We start from the raw sequence: 24,188 nt of genomic DNA, 5'->3' as shown, positions 1-24,188 counted from the left end.
CTACGTAGATGCAGGCCTGGCATGCGGGCTGCTGACAGGTTCATGGTGCCTTCGATTTCGCTTTTTCTTCATCTTCTGCATGTGCTTCCATTTTGCCCCACCTTTGTTCCGCTGCCGCCGCTTCCTTCAGTGCCACATCTGTTCACAATACTCATCCAGGCTGAAGCTGGGGCTGCTGACGAGTTGGATGTAATCCTTGTACCTCAGCCGCGACTCAGTAAGCAAATCTTTCATCCATCTGTCTTTGTCCTCCGTTTTCTGAGTGCTTTCCATGTGCCCATTCTCTATAACTTTCAAATTTAACTTCACAGTGGTGTGAATAAACATGTGCTCTTGTGCTTTGCAGTAATATGCCCCTGTGTCCTTTCTCTGCAGGCTGCAGATCAGCAACCCGTATTCCGTTTTGATGATCCTCTCATCAGCCTTTAGCTGTGAGATTGGACACAGCAGAAAACAATGCATTAAAAGCACAGGAAAAATAAAATTTAAGTACGTGTTAGGTGGGGAGTAGAGGAGACAGAGGGGATGGTTGGCTCAGGGACTGACAATGAGATATGCAGCCTTTTACCTCTAGGTCACTGGCATATAAGTACCTTAGATAAACAGATGCGTATGGAACCATTTGAATTTCAGAGTTCTACTATTCAATTGATAATTATAGTCTTATCAGCATGCATTAGTTAAAGGTACATACAGTCTGAGAGGATAGAGTCACCAAGGAATAATAACATGAAACAGACCAAAACAACGGTGCGGTAGCCTACTTTCTCGAAGCAAAGGTGGGATAGTTAACTGGACAAATCCCATTAGACTGCAAGCTGTTTGGGGCAGGGGCTATCATTTTATTCTGTTTGTATAACATGTAGCACAATGGGGTCCTGGTCCATGACTGCCGTGCCTAGCCACTACAGCAATACAAATAATAAATCAACAGTAATAACAATTAAGTCAATAAGTCTCATTCTGATGGGACACTGGTTTACAACACTCTCTTAACTTCAGTGTAGTTACTCTTCATTTACACCATTGTAAGTGAAAGCAGAAAAACGCCAATAAGATTCAGGGAGCTAAAACCAAATGCAATTTTTTTATCATGTAGGGTTCAGGATCTGTGAATGAGAAAACCTAGGAAAAACTGAGATTTAAAGCTAAGGCTGAATTTCTGTGCATTATGTACCCTATTCACTGCAGCATTTGTGGAATTGTAGTTGAGATTGTGAAGGCTGTGGAAATACTTGCTATATCTAGCACAATATGACATGTTAGCCACTGGGGTGCTGGCTCAATGCACTTGGTACCTGAGGCAAACATAGCCATCCATGCTGCCAGCTACTTTGCAAACTGGTAACCTACAAGTAATTTACAAAATTAATTAAGCCTCACAATCCCTCTCTGAGGCGCTGATATGTTAGGATCCTTGCAGATGGACAAACATGGATGTTATGTGATTTGCCAAAGGTCACACAAAGACTCAGTGGCAGAGCTGTGAGTAAAGCTCTGATTCCCAGTCCCTTGCTCTAATTCCATACCCCAGGGAACATTCCCTCTGAAGCGCTGATGTTTGAAAAGGAAGCTGGCACTTCACAGAGTGTGCAGTGTTCTGCTGCCACACAGAGGCTGCAGGGGAGAACAACAGCAAAGGGATTGTGGTTCAGTTTGATTAGCTCACAATGCAGCATGCACATTAAGCACATCTTCAGCACCACTGGTGGCATTGTTATAATACACAAGGATCCTGTTTAATTCACTATTGGGCTGAGTGCCTCTCTGGGGAAAAAAAAAAAGAAATCTGGAAAACGTCCCAGACTATACGTCTGCCCTTCCAGCATATTTCAGAGGATGAAGATCAGGGAAGCATAAAGATGAGTAAATTAACTTTATTCACAGTGGGTAGACTACACACTGTTTTTATGTGAAAAATCTGTAAGCAATTCTTCATCCCTAAATAATATATATAAGTCCTGCTGGCCTGGCTTGCTACCATACTAGCTGAAGCACTCTTCAGCCAGATATGTGCAGCTGCCTGCGTGCCATTGATGACCCACTCAGAGAGAAGACGTCAGCTACTAGAATAGTGGGGTGGTCTACTGAACAGAACCCGGCTCAGCTGGGGCTTACTGGTGGGTTCTGTTTGGTTCTGTCACGGACTCACAATATGGCCTGAGGCAAGGCAGCTCAGTTTCCTTAGTCATAAATTGGCTACTATAATACTTACTGCATCACAAAGGGGAAGTCAGGCTTATTTAATAAGTGTCTGGAAAGTGTTTTGTGCTCCTTGGATACCAGGCACTATACAACCCCAAAGTTTATCTGAGTGAAACTAAATTAGTCATGGTCAAAATACAAATACATTTCCGCAGCTAACAGTCCTGCAATAGCGAGGGTAATTCAATAAGTCTTTTTCTTCGCTAGATTCTATCACATAGGGCAGTTTTCCCAACCTTTTCAGGATGGCATCCCCTTATTTGAAGAAAAATTTTTTTGCAAACCCCTTGCGCTTATTGTAAAGTAACAATAAAAATGTATCAGTGATAACAAAGATAAACCAATGTAATTTATTTGTGTGTGTGTTTCGTGCTGTTGAGAGACAATACTTGACCCTGAAGAGTAAGGCTGTGTGGGCAGTGGTGGAGAGAGATTTTCTTTGATTAAGATTATAATAAAATTTTCAGTGCTTCACAAACCTCCCCCATCTCCCCAATTGCCTTTCATGATCTCCCTTTTCTTTCCATGTAAGGATTGTGACCCACCATTTAAGAAACGTTGACATGGATACCTGCTGGAAAGCTGAGGAAGACAGAGAAATATAGAGTGGGATTTTCAAAACTGCTCAGCATTGGCCTTTACTCTGCTGCCATTAGAACCCATATGGATTTCAACAGGGGTAGAATTAGACCAAGTGAACTTTCTTGAAAATTTCACCTAGACATGGCATTATGTTGTGTCAAGTGATACCACAACATTTGGTATCCTGTAAAGATAAAATGTAAAGGAGATCTTTTAAGTTTTTGAAAAGACCTATTTTAAGGGTAAGGGTTCCCTCACTTTTTCCTATGATTATTTCTAAGGCCACCCAAAGATGTATTATTAAGTTCCTTCCAAAACAGAAAGAAAACAGAATGCCTTCTCCAAAGTGCTTAGAAAGCCAAGATTATGCATTTAGTCAGCATGGGCATGGCAGTATGAGGAAAGGTTTTTAAATAATTCCAGGAAAGCATGTCTTAACCTGGCTAATATCATATAAGCATAATGGCAAAAGTGGATCTTAAAAAGGGGCTTGAATGAGTTGAAGGTGGTGTCTTTTCATAGAAGCTCAAGCAGCTCATGCCAGGAGTAGTGTGCAAGAAAGTGCAAAGAGGGCTGTGGGTAAAGTTGATGACCAAAGCGAAAAGTTTGGTGTCGCTGGTGGAGCAGAAGAGATGACGCAATAAGAGACAAGAGGCTCGAACCACTGCTGAGCCCAGGTAAGGGAGTTTCAAAGAGGCATCCTGTGGCTCCATGGCAGCATCATTTTGAGCAGATTGAGGGCTGTTCTACACTATGTCCCAGCTGCAATGTCCTCTGAAGAGCTGTTTGTCAGCTGGGGATCACCAGAGTACAGCTTGCGCTGGCCACATCTCTGATTCTGGAGGCACAGCATCAGCTACATTGGCTTTGGGTAACCAGATATCCTGATATTATCAGGACCATCCCAATATTAGGGGTTTTGGCTTATATATGCAACTATAGCTCCACACAAAAAAGTGTCCTGATTTTTCACACTTGCTACCTGGTTGCCGTATATTGGCTACACGTCGGACCTCCTACAGTAAGGGAATTTGCAGCTGGCTCTTTAAGCTGGCTGTACACTGGTTCAAAGGAACCACAGTGGGGCTCAGCCTGTTGTCAGGTTAAGGCAGGACAGAGCTATGGAGGCTCTTGAAGAATCTAGAATTGGAAAATAGCCGTTTGGTCACTTAGTCCATCTCTGTACTAATTATTACCATGCACTATTTGTAATACAGTAGCCTTCATATGCAGTTTGACATAGTATAGTTATAAATGTGCTAACATTGAGGTTCCCATCACTCCCCTTGGGAGCCCACACCACAGGCTAACATCGCTAAAGTGGTTGTGTCTCTTAATCCTAATCCATCTCTACTTCTACTTTTAATTAATAAGGTTCTTATTCAATGTCCCATTTATATGTTGATTATTGATATATGATGACTGTCACCCCCTCCTTTTCTGTGTCTTCATTGTTCATTCCTTTCTTATTCTCTGACAGGATGAACTTATGGCTCTGATTTCACACATACTGAGCCACACTTCATCATTGTTTTCCCTCCCACTTCTCTTTTTTGGTATCCTGTTTATGTTGTTTTACCCATAGATTCAGAACTCTTCCTGACTTTCCTCTCTACTTTTTCCCCCACAGGACTCTGGAGTTTCATAAACACCTGGCATTTCATTACTTGGTAGTAGATCTTTAACCTTTCACTTGAATGCTTAATTTGTTCTTTAGTTCCTGACCTGCAGACGTAAAACATGTTTTATTAAATTTTGAGTATAGTGAAAAGCCTGGTTACATAGGAGATGTCATTTTATTTCTGTCATATGTGGTTTCATTATTTTTCAGCATATCATAACCATTAATTCTGCTGGAACTATAACGAGGTTTTTTTTTAGCAATTCAGAAGACCAGAGATTCCTATTCAATAATGTGATTAACTTTAAGCAGGTATTTTAAGCTGAACATATGATTAAGTATTTTGTTGAATCAGAGCTAATATTGTGAGCCACAGAAATTAAGCAGTTGATTATCAACATTTGTCCATGTAACTTTTCTGGTGTCATGTAGTTGCTTTGATTCAGCTTGCAAATAGGTTGCAGTGTGCATGCTATATCTTCTCAGTGACAAGGTAGCAGAGTTGGACAGCATTCTCTATATTATTTCAGCAACTTTTAAATAGTTTTTGATCTTTGTTATAAAATATTAAATAAAATGTGTAGAGCACAGATACAGAAGGTGCCTGACAAAGGAATAAGAGGTTCATTTATATTAGTTGCTTTATTTTTACAGCATGAATTTAGCAATTGCCATAAGGATGGCAAATCTTGAAACAGTCAGATGGAAAACAACTAAGGATTCAAAAGTGGCATGGCATCAGGTTAGGTCACCATTTTTTGTCCTTTATAAATGGTATGTTTAGATGGCTCCCTCATTACAAATAATTCACGTCACCTCTTTCACAGTTAAAACATTGCACCTGTCTGTGAGAAGATAGCGGTTTCAAAGCCTCATTAATCAACATGTGAAAAAGCACTAGAGGTAAAGCTGAGCTAACCACAGGTTAAATGTTACCACTCAACAAAGAAAGGGTGGAAGAAACAAAAATAAGGAGCATTTACTGAGAATTCTCCTTGGACTTCATTATCAGTGGCCTATATCATCATTCCATTGAGAAGGTGGATCTTCTTATTATGTGCCATGTTGTTACTGTTATATTGAGACAAATAATAATTGAATTCAAACTGTTTTTACAACATCTATTTGTACATAAAAATCTAAAGAAAAAATGAAGAATGTGTTGAGGACATAATAGAGAGACAAGATGGGTGAGATAATATCTTTTATTGGACCAACTTCTGTTAGTGAGAGAAACAAGCTTTTGAGCTTACACAGAGCTCTTCTTCGGTTTTTGGGACATAATGTCATTATGTATGGAGAGACATCAGTTCCACTATAGGCAAGGCTGAAGCTAACTTCCCATTGGAAGGGTAATTTTTAAACTCCCACCCTACATTTACCCAAATCAAATCAATCTCCCTGAATTTCCACATGGTATATCTCTGCTCAGGATATAGTTTTTTTCTTGGAAATTGTGGAAAAAATAATGATCTGATTTAAGAACTTCAGGGAATTAAAAAACAAACAAAGAACAAACAACAACAACCCACCACCACCACCCAATTGGTTAAAGTATAATAGAAGTGTGAAAGAATCATTGGTCAACAAAATGAAACAGTTCAAACCTTTAAAGAATAAGTTGACCCTGCTATCAACACCAGGGGATTTGCCCAAGAAAGCAAATCACACCACTAACTTATGGTAAAAAGCAAATTGGCTGCACTTTTAATTAAATTCAACAGCAAACTAGTCAATAATTACCTGCTATGACATTCCATCCCTACCGGGCAATGTGTATTTCAATCTGGCCCAGAGTTCCCACTAATCACCATTTACTGGGCCCCCAAGACAAAATTCACTTCTCAAAGAATTGGGCCTGATACAAGATGGTGTATTCTTAAATCTTTATCGATAATAAGGTCTTTGCCCATAACTACTATTCTCTGCCAAACTTAGCCCTCTTCTCCATTCTGCTTTCATCTGACTTTTGGGTTTGGGGTTGAATAGTCACAGAATCTATCTACAATCACCACCAGAAACTCATGCCCATGAAGTCGTGGTCAAAGAAAATAGGTTGTAATCACACAAAAATCATCAACCACTGACTAAACCAACAGAGACCAATGCCTCACGCACCAATTCACCACAAAAAACATCAACACCACAAAACAGACATCACTGCCAGATGCAACTGAAGCCCAATCCCTCCAACCAGGGAAAAATGCACCTAGGGAAAAAAATGCCTCCCTGTCTCCAATATGGTGACCACAGCAATAGAGTTCAATGTCCTACCAGATACATACCTTTCAAAGAGGATTACCAACCAGGCAGGATAGCCCAATCCATGGCTAACATCAGCCAGCGAACATGGGGTGGGACAATGGGAAAGAGTGAGCTGCTGGTGAAGAAGCTGAAATATGCTTGTCATAAACAGATAGCTAAGGGTTATTGTCTCTTTCACCTGTAAAGGGTTAACAAACAGTGACCTGCAATATCTGACCAAAGGACCAATCAGGAGACAAGATACTTTCAAATCTCGGTGGAGGGAAGCCTTTGTTTGTGTTTTTTGGTTTTGGCTTTGTTCTCTCTGGGTCCTGGAAGGGACTAGACACGCAACCACTTTTCTTGTCAATCTGCCTGCTATAGTCTCTTATATATTCAGAAGAGTGAGTATTTTTAGTAAGAAAGGCGGTTATAGTCTTTTGATTGTTTCTTTATTTGCAAATGTGTAGTTTGCTGGAAGTATTTTAAATTGTATTTTGCTGAGGGGGGAAGCTTCTTTCTAGTTTCTATAAGCTGACAGACCCTGTAACTTTTTACCATCTAAATTGCAGAGATAACCTTTTACTTTTTTTCTTTCTTTTTATTAAAAGTTTTGCTTTTAAGACTTGTCTGATTTTTCCCCCTTGTTGAGGCTCAAGGGAACTGAGTCTGTACTTAACAGGGAAGGAGAAAGGAGGGTAAGGGTGGAATCCCTTTGTTTTAGATTCACGGAGTGTAAATCTGTCTCTCTCTCCAGGAGACCTAATTTCTCTGTGTTGTGATTCAAGGAGTTTGAATCACAGTAATCTTCCAGGGTAACCCAGGGAGGGAAAGGCTGGGAAAGGCAACGGTGAGGAAAGGGGTTTACTTTCCTTGTATTACGATCCAGGGGGTTTGGGTCTTGGGGTCCCCAGGAAAGGTTTTTGGGGGGACCAGAGTGCCCCAAAACACTATATATTTTTGGGTGGTGGCAGCTTAACAGATCTAAGCTGGTAATTAAGCTTAGAGAAATTCATGCTGGTACCCCATATTTTTGGACTCTAAGGTTCAGATTTGGGAATTATACCATGACAATGCTGAGGCTCCCCAGTGGGTTATCTTCCATCACCCACACCATACAAGGAGTTAAACCATATCAATGAATAGGCCATGGTTTCAAAACATATGGCTTACTATGTCCCATGGAAAGGACATGACAACCTGGCAAACCTGCAGCCATAGGAGACTCTGGGTCAGGCTAGCTGAATATTTTTAAGAAACCATAGGAGGCCAATGTTAATAGCTTTGCAGGGAACACTGGATTTGCTTTTTCTGGCCCTGACACCTATTATGTACATAACACAACACATAGGAATTTAAAAAGGAATAAACAAACAGCCAAGCTTAAGCTGCAGGAAATTCAGCACATTAAAGCTTTACGAACAAATGATGTACAGGCTTTTTTTATTAATCCAAGTCACAAAAAATGTTCTCCCACAAGTCAGTGACTAACCTTCCAAATATGGGAATAAACATGATCAATTGCGTGAGCAACACTAAATACAAAAGCACCAGATAACTGACTCATGACCCACCAAACCACAGGGAAACACACTCCCCCTGGCAGCAGAATGACCTGGTGACAGCTCCTGTACCACAGGAGATCCTGTCCCCTCCCATAGGCCATTCTGACTGGAAGTAAGATTCTGAACCATGACCTTAAAGGTGAAATGCAGGAGACATCCTGCTGGGCCAAAGGCTCCCAATCTAGTCTGGATTTTGCCCTTTCTCTCCCCTCAGGAAGCTGTATTGCATGTCATGGACAAAGCATAACCATCTATTTGTAACGTGAGGTTTAAAGATCTGCTGAAACATTCCAGCTACACCACTGTAACTAAAAGTCTGCAACTTAAATTCCAGGTGCACTGAGTCATTCACAAAGCATGGTATCGTCATCACAATAAGTTATACCTTTAAGACATGCACTACAATAACATACAGTGTTATTAGAGAAATATAATGCAGGAAGAGAGAACAGAATATAGAACTGTAACAGGAAAAGTTAGGGTAGGGTATTGACTGAGCAAAGATCAGGCTACATGTTAAATACAACTACGTCATTTCTGTTACATATGGTGTTTTAGTCAAAGTAAAGTGCATTAAAAACCCTCAGTTTAATATCGCTCTATATTTGGATTTTCTATAGAGGCCATCTGTATGGTATCCAACACTGAGGGAAAATTTTCAAACATGGGTGCCCAAAGCTAGACCATCTCAATAAAAAGAACTTGTGGTTCAGAGATGCCAAACACCAACAGGAGTAGTGAGTGCTCAGCATCTCTTAAAATCGGGCTGATTTATTTAGGTGGTTACACATGAATTTACTTTAGGTACCCAATTTGAAAATGCAGCTTTATTAATTTTTTCTTTATCTTTAAAAATAACAAAAGAAAGAACAGCATTGTATTGTATTGGTCCCTGGATATTAGCGAGACAAGGTAGATGAGGTAATATCTTTTACTGGACCAACTTCAGTTTTTTCGAGACAAGCTTTCAACCTTGTAGAGAGCTCTCGCCAACAGAAGTTGGTTCAATAAAAGCTATTTCCTCACCCACCCTATTTCTCTAAAAGAAAGAACTTTTTTTGTTTTGTTTTGTATTGAAATGCACCATCAGGATGGTTTTGAAAAGGGAAAAAATGGTTGCCCCATTGCTTACGATAAGAAAAACTAGACTGGGTCAAAATATTAGCAGATGGAACATAGGAACAAACATTCACCGGCAAGGATGGAGATGAGCTAATAGGTCAGTTCCATCTCTAATTCCTATGATCTTGTAAGTAAAAAAGGACTCTGTCTGGGGACTTTGGTGGGGGGAAAAAGTATAAGAAAAAAAAATCCAGAACATGAGCTCCAGCATCTATTTTATCAAGATAAAACATCGTGTGTATACTCCCATGGATATAGTCGCAGCATGTGATAAGAAATTCTTTGCTTGTAGTTAACATTCATAACACAGAAAAACAATCTGGAGAGTTTTCTTCTTAAATGTGCCCAATGGTTAATGTGGCATTTTATCAAAACTTGACTTTTGTCATATAAACACGTCAGATTGTTACATAGTGCAAGCCTAGTAAACATTGCCTTGAAAGGCTGCAAATGTGTGCTGGGTGCATATTAGAGATGCAAGTGCCATAAAACTTATGCACACACCCCCTTACGCCTTTCATGCCAGCTTCTTGGCTCTATTTTTTGAACCAGCTGTGGAATCCTGTCATGGAGAGGAGTCTCTGGGTGGCATAAAACCTATATGGCTCACTCTACACTACCTGTTCTCATGGCCTGGCTTAGGGAGTGGGGCCAGAGCATTCTGACAAATTGGTTATGTGGGGCTATTACAAGTTGGTGGAAGTTTGCCCAGTCCTTAGCCTGTTCTCATGTAACCAAAGGCCAGTTTGGCCTTAAGCCAACTCCAAGAACAAATGAGATGGAAAGGTCCTTTAAAGATGTCTTTGTTTTGCCCACCATCAGTTGCACCGATTGAGTCTTCGATTTCTAACAAAACCTGAATTTTTCCAAACTGGGTTGAACAAAATCCAGGGAGGAAAACAAGTCTTGTTAAAGCATCAGACGGAGACCCAGGAGTTTCAATTCCTGGTTTAGCTACAGCAGGGGTTGGCAACCTCTGGCACGCGGCTTGCCGGGATAAGCACCCTGGCGGCCTAGGACAGTTTGTTTACCTGCCACGTCCGGAGGGTTCGGCGGATCGCAGCTCTCACTGGCTGCAGCTCCAGGTCAGTGGGGGAAGCAGGAAGCTGTGGTCAGCACATCTCTCGGCCCGCATCACTTCCTGCAGCCCCCATTGACTGAACCTGCGGACGTGGCAGGTAAACACACTGGCCCAGCCCTCCAGGGTGCTTACCCTGGTGAGCCGTGTGCCAGAGGTTGCCAACCCCTGAGCTACAGGCATGGACATTAGTAACCCACCAACCCCGTCGTATCTCAGTTTCCCAGCATGAAAAATGAAGATGATAATACTTAACCAACTTTGCAAAGCACTTTCAGATCTAAGAAGTGTTAAACATCATTATGAAATAAACCCTCTTCAGATGTAATATTTGGTTAATGAATGTTTGTAAATTCTTTTGAGAACCTTGGTTAGGTATTACAGAGGCGAAAGGTTGTTTTTATAATGACTGTGGCTCATCTGAGCCCCAGTTCCAGTTCCCTATTCTGGTCCACAGTTAAGCACGTGCATAAATCCCTTTGAAAAGAATGGGACTTAAATAATTGCTCAATTGTTTTTATAAATTGGGTTGTATGTAATCGTATACTTAAATGCTTTTCTGAAGAAGGCCACTAGTGAGGTAAGGAATACAACTTCTTGCACAAGAGAGTCAAAAATAAAACAATTAGGGCAAGAATTTCAGTATTTCCAGAGTGATTAATATAAGTCTTCCAAGCCACGTATAGCACACTTCTCAGTTTAGCCACCTATGTCTGTTGTTGTTCTTTGGCCATTCTCAAGACATAACAGCAGGCCTGCTGATCAGAATACAATATAATTTTTGAAGTACTGATGGATGTCAAAGACACAATAAATCACTATACCTTTGTGACACTCTGTACCCCAAAGCAACACTCTGGCACTCCCATACGATTATGTTATGTTTTGAGCAAAGTATGCCTGGTGAGGTATCATTCTAAGAGCCTTAATCTGTTGAACATTAATATTCTGTTGGATTGCATGTGCTGCCATTGCAGTTATGGAGTTTTGCTGTGTGTGTTACTGAAATATGGTGTGAAGTTGGAAACACCCACAACTGGCCTTTCAGGTACAACAATGGGGCAGCCAGAAACTGATGATGGCCCATTAAGGGGAATAGACACATTCACAAGGATTACCCCAGGAGCCGTATATAATGGAAACCTCCCAGAGATAGCACATGCACAGTGGAGGCTGCCTGACTCGCGTTATAGCAAAGGAACTTTCCAGCAAGCTGGAAGAAGCTATAAAAGGGTAAGTAACATCATCATTTGGCTTCACTCCCTCCAAAACTCAACACGTGGAAACATGTCTAGAAAACAAAGACTGAACTGGGGAGGTGGTCCCAGGCTGGAAAGGAGAATCCCAGATAGTATATAAAGGAAGTATATAAAGGAAGTATACCATCATGGTGAGACACTGCTTGATTTAAATCCTGTCTGGTTTATGAAACTCAGATTACCTTTTTGCTTGTTATTTATTAGATAGCCAACATTGATCTGTACTTATTCACTTAAAATCTTTCTGTAGTTAATAAATCTGTTTTATATTTTTTTACCTAAAATAGTATGTTGCTTGAAGTGTGAGGGAAATCTACTCAGGAGCAAGGGCTGGTGCATGTCCTCTCCACATTGAGGGAGGGGCAGACTGGGTAATAAGATTACACTGGTCACGCGTCTGACCAGGGCAAGACAGTACAACTCTGAGGTTCTAGGCTGGGGAATCAGGGGGCATTGGCTGGAGCCTCTGTATTGTTGGTTCATGAGTGGATGGTAAAAGCATTCACGTAACCAGGGGCGGCTCCAGGCCCCAGGACGCCAAGCGTGTGCTTGGGGCTGCAAGCCACGGGGGGCGCTCTGCTGGTTGCCACAATGGCGGCAGGCAGGTTGCCTTTGGTGGCTTGCCTGCAGAGGGTCCGCTGGTCCCGCGGCTTCACCTGCAGGAGGTCCAAAGCTGCGGGACCAGCAGACCCTCCGCAGGCAAGCCGCCGAAGGCAGCCTGCCTGCCATGCTTGGAGCGGCAAAATCCCTAGAGCCGTCCCTGCATGTAACTCAGCTGAGTGTGTCCCTGCCTGTGAATGGCTGTGTGAGTGCAGGACCTTGCAGCTTGTCACAGCATCGCAGTGTGAGAGGGAGCCCAGGTTGGTAAGACAGGCTCAGCGATACCACAGTTCCAGGTTGCACCCCAGGGAACTTGTCACAGCCTTTACCTAAGGCTTTAAGCCTGGGGCATGAGACATGTGAGATATATAAATACATTTGTTATGTGTTCATGCTCAGTGGTGAAGTTCACTTTGCCAAGCTTGAGTGTGTAGGGGTTGGTACAACAAAAGTACCCCAAAGCCAGGGCCTGCAGACAGTCCTGTTCCTCCAGCTCATGTGGTGGAAAAGCAGCGGCAGCCTGAGCTACTTGCACATAAAATTGATTATCTGACTCCCAAGGTTAGCACCCGTCACTTCTCTCTATGGCCCATTACTGTTGTCCTAGCCCTCATGTGGCCTCCCACATGGCAACTTTTCTCAAAGAGCCCAGATGGTGATCAGGGTCCTCTGCAACCTGCTAAGGGCTATAACCTCACAAAAATCAGCCACAGCTAGAATTTCTTGGCCTTTAGAAAGAAAGAGATCAATCTTGCCATCACAGTCAATGGGAAAGTTGCTAGTGCCCACAATCAACGGAATACCGAGCCATAAACCATGGTGCATATTTAATAGTTCCTGTAGGACTGTGGTATTTAAACTCTGCATGAGCTTGAAAAAAAAACCAATTCAATCTGGTTCAGATCTAAAGGCATAATTAACTAAAGACTGGGATGAACATTGAACAATAAAGCTCATCTAAAGCCTTCGACCAGCCTATCTCCCCCTTTTCACTACCACCACAGTTGTGATGACTACACAGGTGGTAGGGAGTGGCCTGAGATGGAAAATGGCTTTTATGAGGGCAAAAGTCATTCTCTGTGAGGGGTCCTTGGGTTTGAACATCAGTCCAAACCAGTCCCAATGTGTTGACCTTCAGGACATGCTCTAATGCCCATTGGTTTTTCAGTAGCTGTGAGAGGACTCCATGGGAAATTATAAAGATTGTAAGGCAGGAAACATCTCGGGTGCTGGTCCTAGACTATGGAATTAACTCCCTCAGGAACTAAAGTTCTCAGATACTAGCGTGATGAGGGTGGTATGTAAACTTATAGAGAGCTGAACATTCTGAATATGTTTTTGGCTGCTGAGTTATTCCATGTGTTAATTATAGGGGGAAAGGGTGTTACTGGAGTAGTCTGTCTTTTTAAAATGCACCCAGGAGTGCTTAGAGCAAAGGTTAGGTTCTCTCTCACTCGCTCGCTCTCACTCTCTCCCCCTCCCTTTTTTTTTGAACAACTTTATAAATCAGAATAAATAAAATAAATCTGCCTGTAGTACAGTGCAAATGGCTTCTCTCCCACCCTCTTTATGCCCTAAATAGTGATACCAGAACACTACATGACCCCTAAGGTGAAGCAAGGAAAAGGCAAACATCTACTAATCCCAATAACTCCTGCCTTCGAATACTCAGCTGAATTGTCCCCTGAGGAAGCTTGCCTTGATGCCTATAACGTACCTCTTCTCGATGTTCTTCTCCAGAGCATTGAATATACCACCTAATCGAGGCTTGCAGGGACTTAGGAATGCATTCCAGAAAAGATGAATTAAATTCAATGCCAAAAATCACCTTTTCATCAGCAGTTTCATGACTAATGCCTGAAAAGCAAAAATGGTACCGAAAATTAACCCTGACCTGATTTTTAAAGCAATGATAAAATAGACTGATTCAGAACAGAGGCTATAGGAGCAAGTGAATTATAAAAAAAGACAAAGGAAACTTAACTTTTAGCTTAAAATCTAACAGCTAGGATTTAGAGGTGGCTGCTAACTTTTCTCCCGTGCAACTGTTTTTTAGAGCCCTTAATAAAATCTGTACCACTGACTTACTTACGTTTAAAGAGAGACAGCCACTGCTGGTGAATTCAATATTTTACCTGCATTTTTCCTCTGCTCCATCCTCTGTGCACTCAGTGGAGACTGAGCAGAGTAGAGGTGGCGTAGCCATAAGTGCTGGTTGTAGTTCCATCAATTCTGAGAGCCACTAGGGACCGCTTTAGCACCCTGCATACTTTAGAGTAGCCTTGAAGCTATCTGAAATCACTCCCTTTTAGTGGCCATCTACTAGGCAGTTACTACTGAAGCTCGATGTGTTCCAGACAGGGCACTGAACTAGAAGTAAGGAGACTTGGCTTCTTCTCTTGGCTCTACCAATGAATTTGAAAAAGTCACTCCACTTCTCTGTGCTGTTGTTTCCCCTCTCAGCTTTTGTCTGTCTTGTTTATTTAGGTTGCAAGATCTTCAGAGCAGGGATTGCCTCTTGCACTCTGTTGGTGCAGTGTCTAGCTCAATAGGGCCCTAATCACAACTGGAGCTGAGAGATGCTATCATAATATAATTATTATATATTATTAATAGTTATTATTATTAATCTGCCAGGGGCTGGAGGTGGGGTTGCACAAGGCCATCTGAACCTGTTTTACAGCACCAGGGGAAATACCCACCTTGCTGCTAAAGCTAGCCATACATTCCATTTTTGCCACCATACTGGGGCTCAGGATGGAGTTCATATTAGTGCAACATCTAAGTAATTTTGTATTTGTTCATCAAAGACAGTAACTTCAATAACCATTTTTCTACAAAGAGATACCTGATTGCAGCAGTCGGGATGGCATCCCTGCAGTAACCCTAAGCTCTGTGGCATATCTCAGATACCACTATGTAGTAATTGTGGGGTGAATCATGAGAGTGCAATCCCCAGCCCCATTGAAATCAATGGGAGTTTGGCCATTAACTTCAATGGAATCGGGATTTCACGCTGACATTTTAATGATCCCTGCGGTATATATGCACAGTGAGATCCCAGTATACCGTGCAACAGACTGGTCTTTCATCTCATGGCAGACAATCCTAATTTTTGCCACGAAATACGCTGAGTTCTGCAGCAGGTGACATGAAAATTATTGGAGTTCAATCAAATAGAGCAGCTTCTACGAGGTCAAAAATTAAACTCGGCAATACTATCAGTACTGTTGTGTTTAAGGATGTAAAAATTGGCTAATAAAGTTAACCAGTTAAGCAATTACAATTATATCATTTCACTGGTTAACGATTAATTGAGGTCGCTCTGGCCAGCCTGGCATAGCGGGGGCTGGGGTCCCTCCGACTGGCAGCACAGTCCAGGGTGTCTGGGGCTGGGGCTGCTCCAGCCCACCTGGGGTCCAACCAGCCCGGCCAGAGCTGGGTTCCGCTAGCGCGACCAGCACAGTGCAGCCGAGGCTGTGGTCCCACTGGCCGGCTGGCCTGACTCAACTGGGGTTGCTCCTGCTAGTCTCACGCAGCCAAGGCTGGGATCCCTCCCGGTGGCGCAGGGCAGCTGGGGTTAACAGTTAAGATCTATTAACAGTAAGCCTAATGCTAACTGGTTAACCGTTTAACCTTTTACATCTCTAGTTGTGACTGGGCTGTTCATTTTAATAATTGAATGTAAAAACTCCAGACTAACTTAAACTTCGGTTTTGAAAGTTTTTCATTTATTTTACACTGTCACAGAAATTGCAGCGAAACCGCAGGATTTAGCATTGACAGTACACTCTGTAAGTGAACTGCGGTAGTTGCCAAGTCAGTGAGCCAGACTGTTTGGCAGCTGGGAGAGGGGGATTTCTTGTTGAGGGAAGGGGAAGCTCATGTTAATAGGGGGAGTGTTTAAGTAGCTACAGGGAGGGGGAATTAGAGGGTTTGGCAGCTGGAACAGGGGTTGGGACTTTTGTCAAGTATGTGTATGTATTAGGGAAGGAAGAAGGAGCATTTTCTGCTTCCTCAGAGGTTTTCATACTTGGATTTCTCTCCAGATACTCTGCAAAGGAGCGGAGGTCCTGGCATCTCACTCATGGTGGGGTATAGGGTATTCATATCTACTGCCCTATTTCTCCCCTCATGTGGGTTTCCGCTGGTGACTCTCTCGCATGAAGTATGTGTGTGTTTTGGCAGGGGGGGCAGAGAGTTGTTTTCGCCATTTACTTCTTTTAAGTTCCCATGGCTCAGTGAGTCTAACTGCTGGATGAGGGCTGAATGGAGAGAATTTGGGGATTCTAACTGCCTGGGCATTAGCTGCCCAGATATCTGCAGAGGCCTAGTTCCAAAGAGCATAGTAAACAGACAGACACACTGACCGTACACACCTTGTTGGAGGAAGAGGCGCAAACAGGGCCGGTGCTACCATTTAGACCAACTAGGCGGTTGCCTAGGGTGCCAAGAGTTAGGGGCGCCAAAAAGCGGTGCCCCCAATTTTCTTTTAAAGCGTTTCAGGGGCCGCTGCGCTGGGAGGGAAAGGGAGTCTGAGCCGCTGTCAGGCAGCCCAGGGGTTCCCCTGGGTCAGCGCGATGCCGCTGGCAGCCAGCCCAGAGGCTCCCCTGGGTCAGCGCGCCACTGCCAAGAGGCAGCCCAGAGGTTTCCTGGGTCAGCGCGCCACCACCGGCAGCCAGCCCAAGGTTTTGGGCTGCCGGCAGCGTGCTGACCCAGGGGAACCTCTGGGCTGCCTGTCAGCGGCTCAGACTCCCTCTCTCTCCCAGCGCAGCGGCCACTCCATCCCATGTGATTCTTCTCATTGCCAGTGGGGGCGGCGGGGGCTGGGCAGAGCTCCGCAGCTCTGCTTAGCGCACATGGCACGAGCCTGGCGACGGGTGCAACAGCAGGGCATCTGGAGCAGAGGTGAGCTGGGGTGGGGAGGTGCCACACGGCTCTGGGGGGGGTGCCTCAGGGCGGTGGGAGCTGCCGCAGGTGGGCACCTCAGGGCAGTGGGGAGGAGCTGCCACAGAGGGGTGCCTCAGGGCAGAGCTGCCACATGGCGGGGAGCGGGGTGCAAGGTGGAATTTTCACCTAGGGCGCGAAACTTCCTTGCACCAGCCCTGCAGAGGTGAGCTGGGGGGGAGGTGCCGCATGGCTCCTGGAGGGGGAGCTGCCGCGGGGGGGGCGCCTCAGGGCAGGGGGGATGTGTCATGGGGGGGGCGCCTCAGCGCAGAGCTGCTGCAGGGCTGGGGGGGGGCACGCACAAGGTGGAAGTTTCACCTAGGGCGCGAAACTTCCTTGCACTGGCCCTAGGCGCAAATACTTACTTCCATATCCCAGCACTGAGCGACTGGATCTCCATATTTAACATCTTGCCTCCTGGCTCGCCTATAACAAGAGCATTAAAATGTGTAACACTTGAGGCATAATTGCTGGAATTCAGTAACAAAATGCAGAGGAGCTTGGCAGATGTGGGACCGCAGCACTCTTGCTCTATCGTTGGCAATTACGCCCTTAAGTAAATCCAGCCTCGTTCTCAAGTGGCATGTGGCACAGAGAGATTTGTACAAATGGCACAAAGAGACAGGCTAGTGATTTAAGAAAATCACTCTGGGAAGAGAGATCTGCCTAGAAGAGGGTGAGTGCAATCTAGTGGCAGAGACAGCTTCCAAATCAGCTATAGATACTCTGCCAGATCCAAAGGCAGAACAGATGTTGTGATCTGGTGGGCCAGATCATCTTGGAAACCATCAGAACCCTCAACATCCTACATCATGTAAACCTACGAGTTTCAACAGACCACATTCCTGACGCAATTCAAGGCCAACACAGTGTAATGTCAACTACTGAATTATCTAAAACAAGCAATGCTGAAAAAGCGTAGGTGCTGCTTCAGATGGAACAGTTTTGAGAACAGCAGCTTCAGAGTACGGTTTGGGGAACTTTATGCAGAGATCAACAGAGCAGGGGATTGGGAGTCAAGATTCCTGGATTCTTTTCCCAGTTCCACTATTTAACTTGCATAGTGATCTTTGGGCAAATTACTTAACCTCTCTGTGACTGTTTTTAGGTTTTATTAAAATAATATTGATAATACTTAGCTCTTAAGAACTCTCATCCATAGATCTCAAGATGATAAATCTAATTATTTTCATTCTTCAGATGGGGAAACTGAGGCATAGAGAGGCAAAGTCACTTCCTCGAGGACACACTATGAGCCAGTGTCAGAGATGGCAATAGGCCCTTACTAGTGCAAAGCGCAGCAATGTCTAAGTGGAAGAGCCGGCTTCTGATGCCAATGTGTCCATTTGGAGTAGAGACTTAAATATGCCGGGAGCACAGTGTGCCAGGTTGCTATACTGAGCTAACGGAAAATACCCAAGTAACTAACCTATGGAAGATGCACAAAGCAAAACACCAATCCCTTCTTCTGGAGCCTCACACCCACAAAGCTTTGACCTATCCACCAAGCCAGGGAGCTCTATAAATAAATGATCCCTCATTCTCTGTCTCCGCATGCAGTGGAAAGAAGCACTGCAGCCGAAAGAAAGCACTGCAGCCTTCAGCAACCCCATGGGACATAACTTGTCCATTGAATCTTAGCTTTTATATTTCTCTTCTCATTTATATTTCTCTGAATTTATTCTAGTTCACTTTAGCTTAGGGGAGAATATACATGGTTGCCCCATGAATGATACAACAACCCACAACTAATTAACTTCAATCGCTCATTTAATCATTTAGGCCCAGTACTGCAGTCCTTAAAGAAGCAAAACTCTCATCACAGACAGCAACCATGGACCTTTATTGTAAGCTGAGCTGGGCAACATTTTTCAGATGAATTGTTATATGCCAAAACAATGCAGTTGCAGCCAAAAAATCTTTCGTTTGGGAGGGTGAGGGAGAATATTTTATAATCTGATTAAAACTAAATTTTGTTTCAATTTTTTGGAACTGCCAGCAATCTGACCTGGGAAAAAATGCCTTTGCAACCTCGCATGTGACAATCAGTTAAACCCCATGAGCACGAATTATGAGGACTGCGCACAGGACAGTTTCATCAAAGGGGTGGAAGAGAAGGCTGAGGAAAAGCCTTGAAATAGTGGCATGAACTGAGAAATTCTAGTAGGGGGTGCTAGTGCCAACTCAGTAACTCTATTAGCCTTCTAGAGTACAGCACAAAATCCCTCCATCTGGCTCAGGGAGAGTTCAGATATGGCTCCCGTGGTCCTTTCTCTTTTGGGAGCAGGGGCGGCTCCAGGCACCAGCACACCAAGTGCGTGCCTGGGGTGGCAAGCCACGGGCAGCGGCCTGCCAGTTGCCGTGAGGGCGGCAGTCAGGCTGCTTTTGGCAGTGTTTCTGTGGGAGGTCCGCCAGTCCCGTGGTGTCGGCGGCAATTCAGCAACGGGTACGCCGAAGACACGGGACTAGCAGACCTCCTGCAGGCACGCCTCCGAAAGCTGCCTGACTGCCGTGCTTGGGGCTGCAAAATACATAAAGCTGCCCCATTTGGGAGGCTGGTGCTGCAGCTGGTATTAGCCCAGCAAAGCACTTGCGTACTCTATACCAACACACTATGGCTCTCTGTTCTTCGCTAGTCCATGGATAGAGGTTTGTAAACTCTAAAGCACTTGAGCCATGAGACCTGTGTCTTTTAGCTCAGACAGCAGCAGCTCATCCATTCAGTTCCTCCTGCTGATGACACACCCAGAGGTATCATGTGAGAGTCACACACCCCATTGTGATTGTGCCTAGCTCCCATGCAGAGGCACAAGTACGGGAGACTCCTTGAATCACTTCCCTCCTTTGCACACTCATGCAGAGCCAGACACAGTCTAGCCCTTAGCCTCATAATTTGGTATCTTAAAGCACATAGCATAACAATAAGTATCATGATCTTGTTATGTTAGACACCCTAGCACAGTTACCGCTATTCATATTTAAGTGCTGCACTGTTTTCATAGCACTCCCACCAAAACATGGACAAAGTTATGTCTACAATTTACCTAAACAGCATGCTGAAAAAGTGCAACTTGTTTTCGCTGGCCTAGAAACTCAATGGGGAACCTCTGAAGCCTTTAATGTAAGGTATATGAGTGGGTGGATTTTCCATAGGAACTCTCTATATATTCTTACCTTTTAGAAGTTGGTGCATATCTGGAACATGAGTTTCCATCCCAAGCACAGTATGGGTCTCTGACAAGGCAACAGTTTGCACAAGCCTTCCCATACGTGTGACATCTGTGCAGGGAGAGCTGAACCAATCCATCTTTGGAACCAATGTACAATTGTTGCTGCAAATCAAGCAAGGCGAATGAATTAGAAGCATTCTTCAAGCAATTATTTTAAATGTTCTCTTTCTCGCTACCACCCTCGCAATCTTTCAATCTTGGCCCAGATTGTACTGAACGAGAGAGAATTTCACATTCATTGTAAAATGTTTCTCAGGGCACTGTGTGCACTGGACAGTCTCCATCCATTGCAGATGACATGATGGTGGAAAGGGGCTATGGAACTGGAAGGACAAGGATCTAAAACACTGGTAGGATGCTGGCATGAATTTACAGTATAAAAAATTAGCAGCAATCCCCCACAGCAAAAAGTAATTTTAATAATAATTTTATAGTGGAAGATAGATCTTGATGTTAAGCTCAACAGCCATGGGGCTCATCTCTGGTTTCTGTCTTATGTTCCTAAAACCTCATGCTTCAGGGTTTCAGATAGTCACCTGCACAGGTCAGGAAGGGATTTTTTTTCCCCTCCAAAGTATTTATCGTCTTTCACTGAAGCATCAAAGATGGCCCTGGCTGGAGATGGGATATTGGATAAGGTGATCCAGGGCTCTGAGATGACATTGAACATTCTCTCTTTCAGGTGCTTGGCAGGCTGATTCTTGCTCAAAGAGTCTAACTGACTGTCACGTGTGAAGTCGAAAGGAATTTTTCCCCAGGTCAGATTGGCGGTGACCTTGGGGCTTTTTGTCTTTCTCTGCAGCATGTGGGTGCAGGTCACTTGCTAGGATTACCTGGGTGTATCTCTCCTAATCATTTCCCTGCCATTGCAGAGACCTCAGGTACTGTGCACCTCGGTCTCTCACCTACTCTCTGCTGTAGCACATAACAGTTCAGTTTCTTGTGGGCTGTAATACTTGGTTCTAATTTCAGTTATTGGGTTTAGTGTGCAGGTCCTGGGTGGTGTTGGTGGCCTGTAACATACAGGAGTTCAGACTAGATGGTTTGGTAGATGGCCTGTAACACGCAGGAGGTCAGACTAGATGGTTTGGTGGTCCATTCTAACTTTAATCTATGACACTGACCTGGAATTCGGGATATTTGGATGACCTTGAGCAAATAACTATACCACTCTGTGCCTCAGTTCGGCATGTAAAATGGGGAATAATAATACTTCCTTTCTCCCACCTTTTGTGACTTGTGTAGTTAGACTCTAAGCTCATAGCTTGAGGACTGCCTCTTACTATGTGTACATACAAATGCCTTGCACTGTGAGGTCCTGATCCCTATTTGGGATCCCTAGTGGTGCTGCTTGTAATACCACTACTATAACCAACAATAAAATAATAATAATGTCTCATTGAATTGATAGATTACACAGAGTCCAATTTTTGTTGTGTCTGGAAAATATATGTGTATTAACTTAATTCACAAATCCCACATCCATATGACTAAGGATTTGTATCCATGAGTAATTACCAGTTTGTGCATGCAAACTACTATTTGCAAGCCAATGTCAATTTTCCAGGCAAACTAGTTCACGCTATACTTTCCAGATGCAGCTTAAGTGGCAGCCTTTGAAAGTTTGGCCAATAAGCAACAGATGTCACCAGCAAAGCAACAAGCTAAATGCTCAAAATACCAAACTATTCATGTGAATTAAACAAGTGTGTGAATTATCTGCTTCAGGGACATCTCCATAGTTGAGATAAATGATGGATGCTGAAAAATTAATGAGTGAATGTCAGTGTACCTGTTCATTGACATTTGCTTCTGTCTTTAATAGAAAAGATGATATATCTTAACACCTGCCTAACTACAAAATCAATAAAACTACAGATCAATGTAACTGGTTTATGCAGATGTGAAAAAAAGATCAGAAATTATGACCGCAAGCAAATATTCTCTGCTACTTGCAAGTAGATGCCTTTTATCCAGGAAGATTGTAATTCACCCTGCACAGAGGGCCAGCACCAAATCTAAAAACTCCATTTAAGAACTATTCTGAAGGCTTAAATGGGACGGAAGGGATGCATTTTACTCCTCTGTACCAAAGGTGAATTTTACCTCTAGTGAAGTGAGTGGATGTTGTGCCAATGACTGTAGTAAGAACAGGATGGTCCTGGTATATTATCTATGCTCTATCACATAATGGAACATCTAAGCCTATTGTTTAATGTTGATGTGGCTTTAAGAATAATAAATGGTTTGCAGCTGCTCTCTCCTCTTCAATTTTCTGTATTAAAAATATGTAGCGGTAACATTTATAAAATAGAGGACTGTCTGCTGAGCAAACTCCAACCCTTTTACTGTTAAATATGATATGCCATGTTTGCCCTTGACGTTATGTTATAAGAATGCAGCAAATTGGTGTACATGCTGAAACTCCTGATTACTTGGCAGACTGTCGAGTAATCTTGGTATTTTCAAAGTAATATTTATAATTGGTGTTCATTGCACTGGAAAGAGGACATTGAGAGCCTTTAAGATTCTCATCCTATAGATGATGTATCAAAAGGCACATCGAGAGATTAACTCAGTAATATCAGTTTTACAGAGTCCGTACTAGTGCTGTGTGAACTCATTGTGTCTGATTTCAAACCCACTTGATCATTTTGGGTTGGAAAGTTTGAGTATGACCCCACTGTTCTTGGGCTTGAACTGCCCTTAGGAGAGAGTCCATGGAAAAAGGGCAGATGGTGGGCAGAAAGGAAAACATTAACAAAACAGTAAGGTGAAAAATGAAGTAGAGCTGGACACAATGAAAAGGGAACAGCAAGGGACTGCCAAAAAGGAGGAGAGAAACACTTGGATGAAAAAATAAATCAGCAGGCACATTCTATTCTCCATTACACTGGTGCAAATCAAAATCCACTCCACTCCATCAACAGAGTTAATCAGGATTTATGTCAGTGTAATACAGAGCAGAATTTGGCCCAATATAGACACCATTTATGGGCAACTCACTGGTGTTAGCCTGACTTAGTGGATTTCTTCTCTCTCCGACATTCTACCGGCATTGCCAACCCGAAGCACACTAAACCTCGAATCAAGCTCCAAAAAAACCCACCCCAAAACAAAGCAAACCAGAGATTGATTTAAAAATAATTAATAGATATTTGGTTCATTTTATTTGCCTTGTGGCTTTTGTTTCTTTTTTTAAAACTTGATTGTTTGTGTTTTCAAGATTTTCTCCACAACCATGAGGCTTGAAAACATTTTTTAAATGATAATGAGGATCACAGGACTCCAGAATCTGAGGCTTTAGGAAAAACACTAAAAATCAAGCAGTGTTGGTGAGACATGATAAAACTGCAAGAGTTGGCAGCAGTTTCCTAGGAGCTTGAAAATTCATGTTATTATTGATTCAATCACCTTTAGAAAACCAAAGGATCTCAATGTTAAAAATAAAATAAGTTTGGGAACTTGCACTAGATCTGAGAAATGAATTGTTCAGAGGTTGAATTCCACAAGGTTTAAAACTCCCCTAAACTATTCTCTGATGCTGTTGAAACACCCAGTGGCTGTTAATGTTTACCTTGAAAATCTGCAGCTCTTCCACAGTCCACTTCTCCTTTGTAATGCTCACAACTTTCAGTACCGTTCCTGTGTCTGAAATAAAGGTATGTAGTATACAAAGCAATGCTTGTATTTCAGTATTTAAGTACAGTTCTGTTTCTAACTGACTTTGTATTA

General features: G+C 43.2%; 1 pseudogene; it reads right to left on the bottom strand.

Moving 5' to 3' along the window:
• Positions 1-23,512, bottom strand: LOC115645275 (annotated as a pseudogene).
• Positions 23,513-24,188: the final 676 nt, after the last annotated feature.

This window comes from Gopherus evgoodei, chromosome 1, assembly GCF_007399415.2.
Source record: "Gopherus evgoodei ecotype Sinaloan lineage chromosome 1, rGopEvg1_v1.p, whole genome shotgun sequence".
In the NCBI taxonomy this organism is placed as follows: domain Eukaryota; kingdom Metazoa; phylum Chordata; order Testudines; family Testudinidae; genus Gopherus; species Gopherus evgoodei.
Note: the sequence above shows the minus strand (reverse complement) of the source record. Positions and strands in the feature narration are given on the sequence as shown.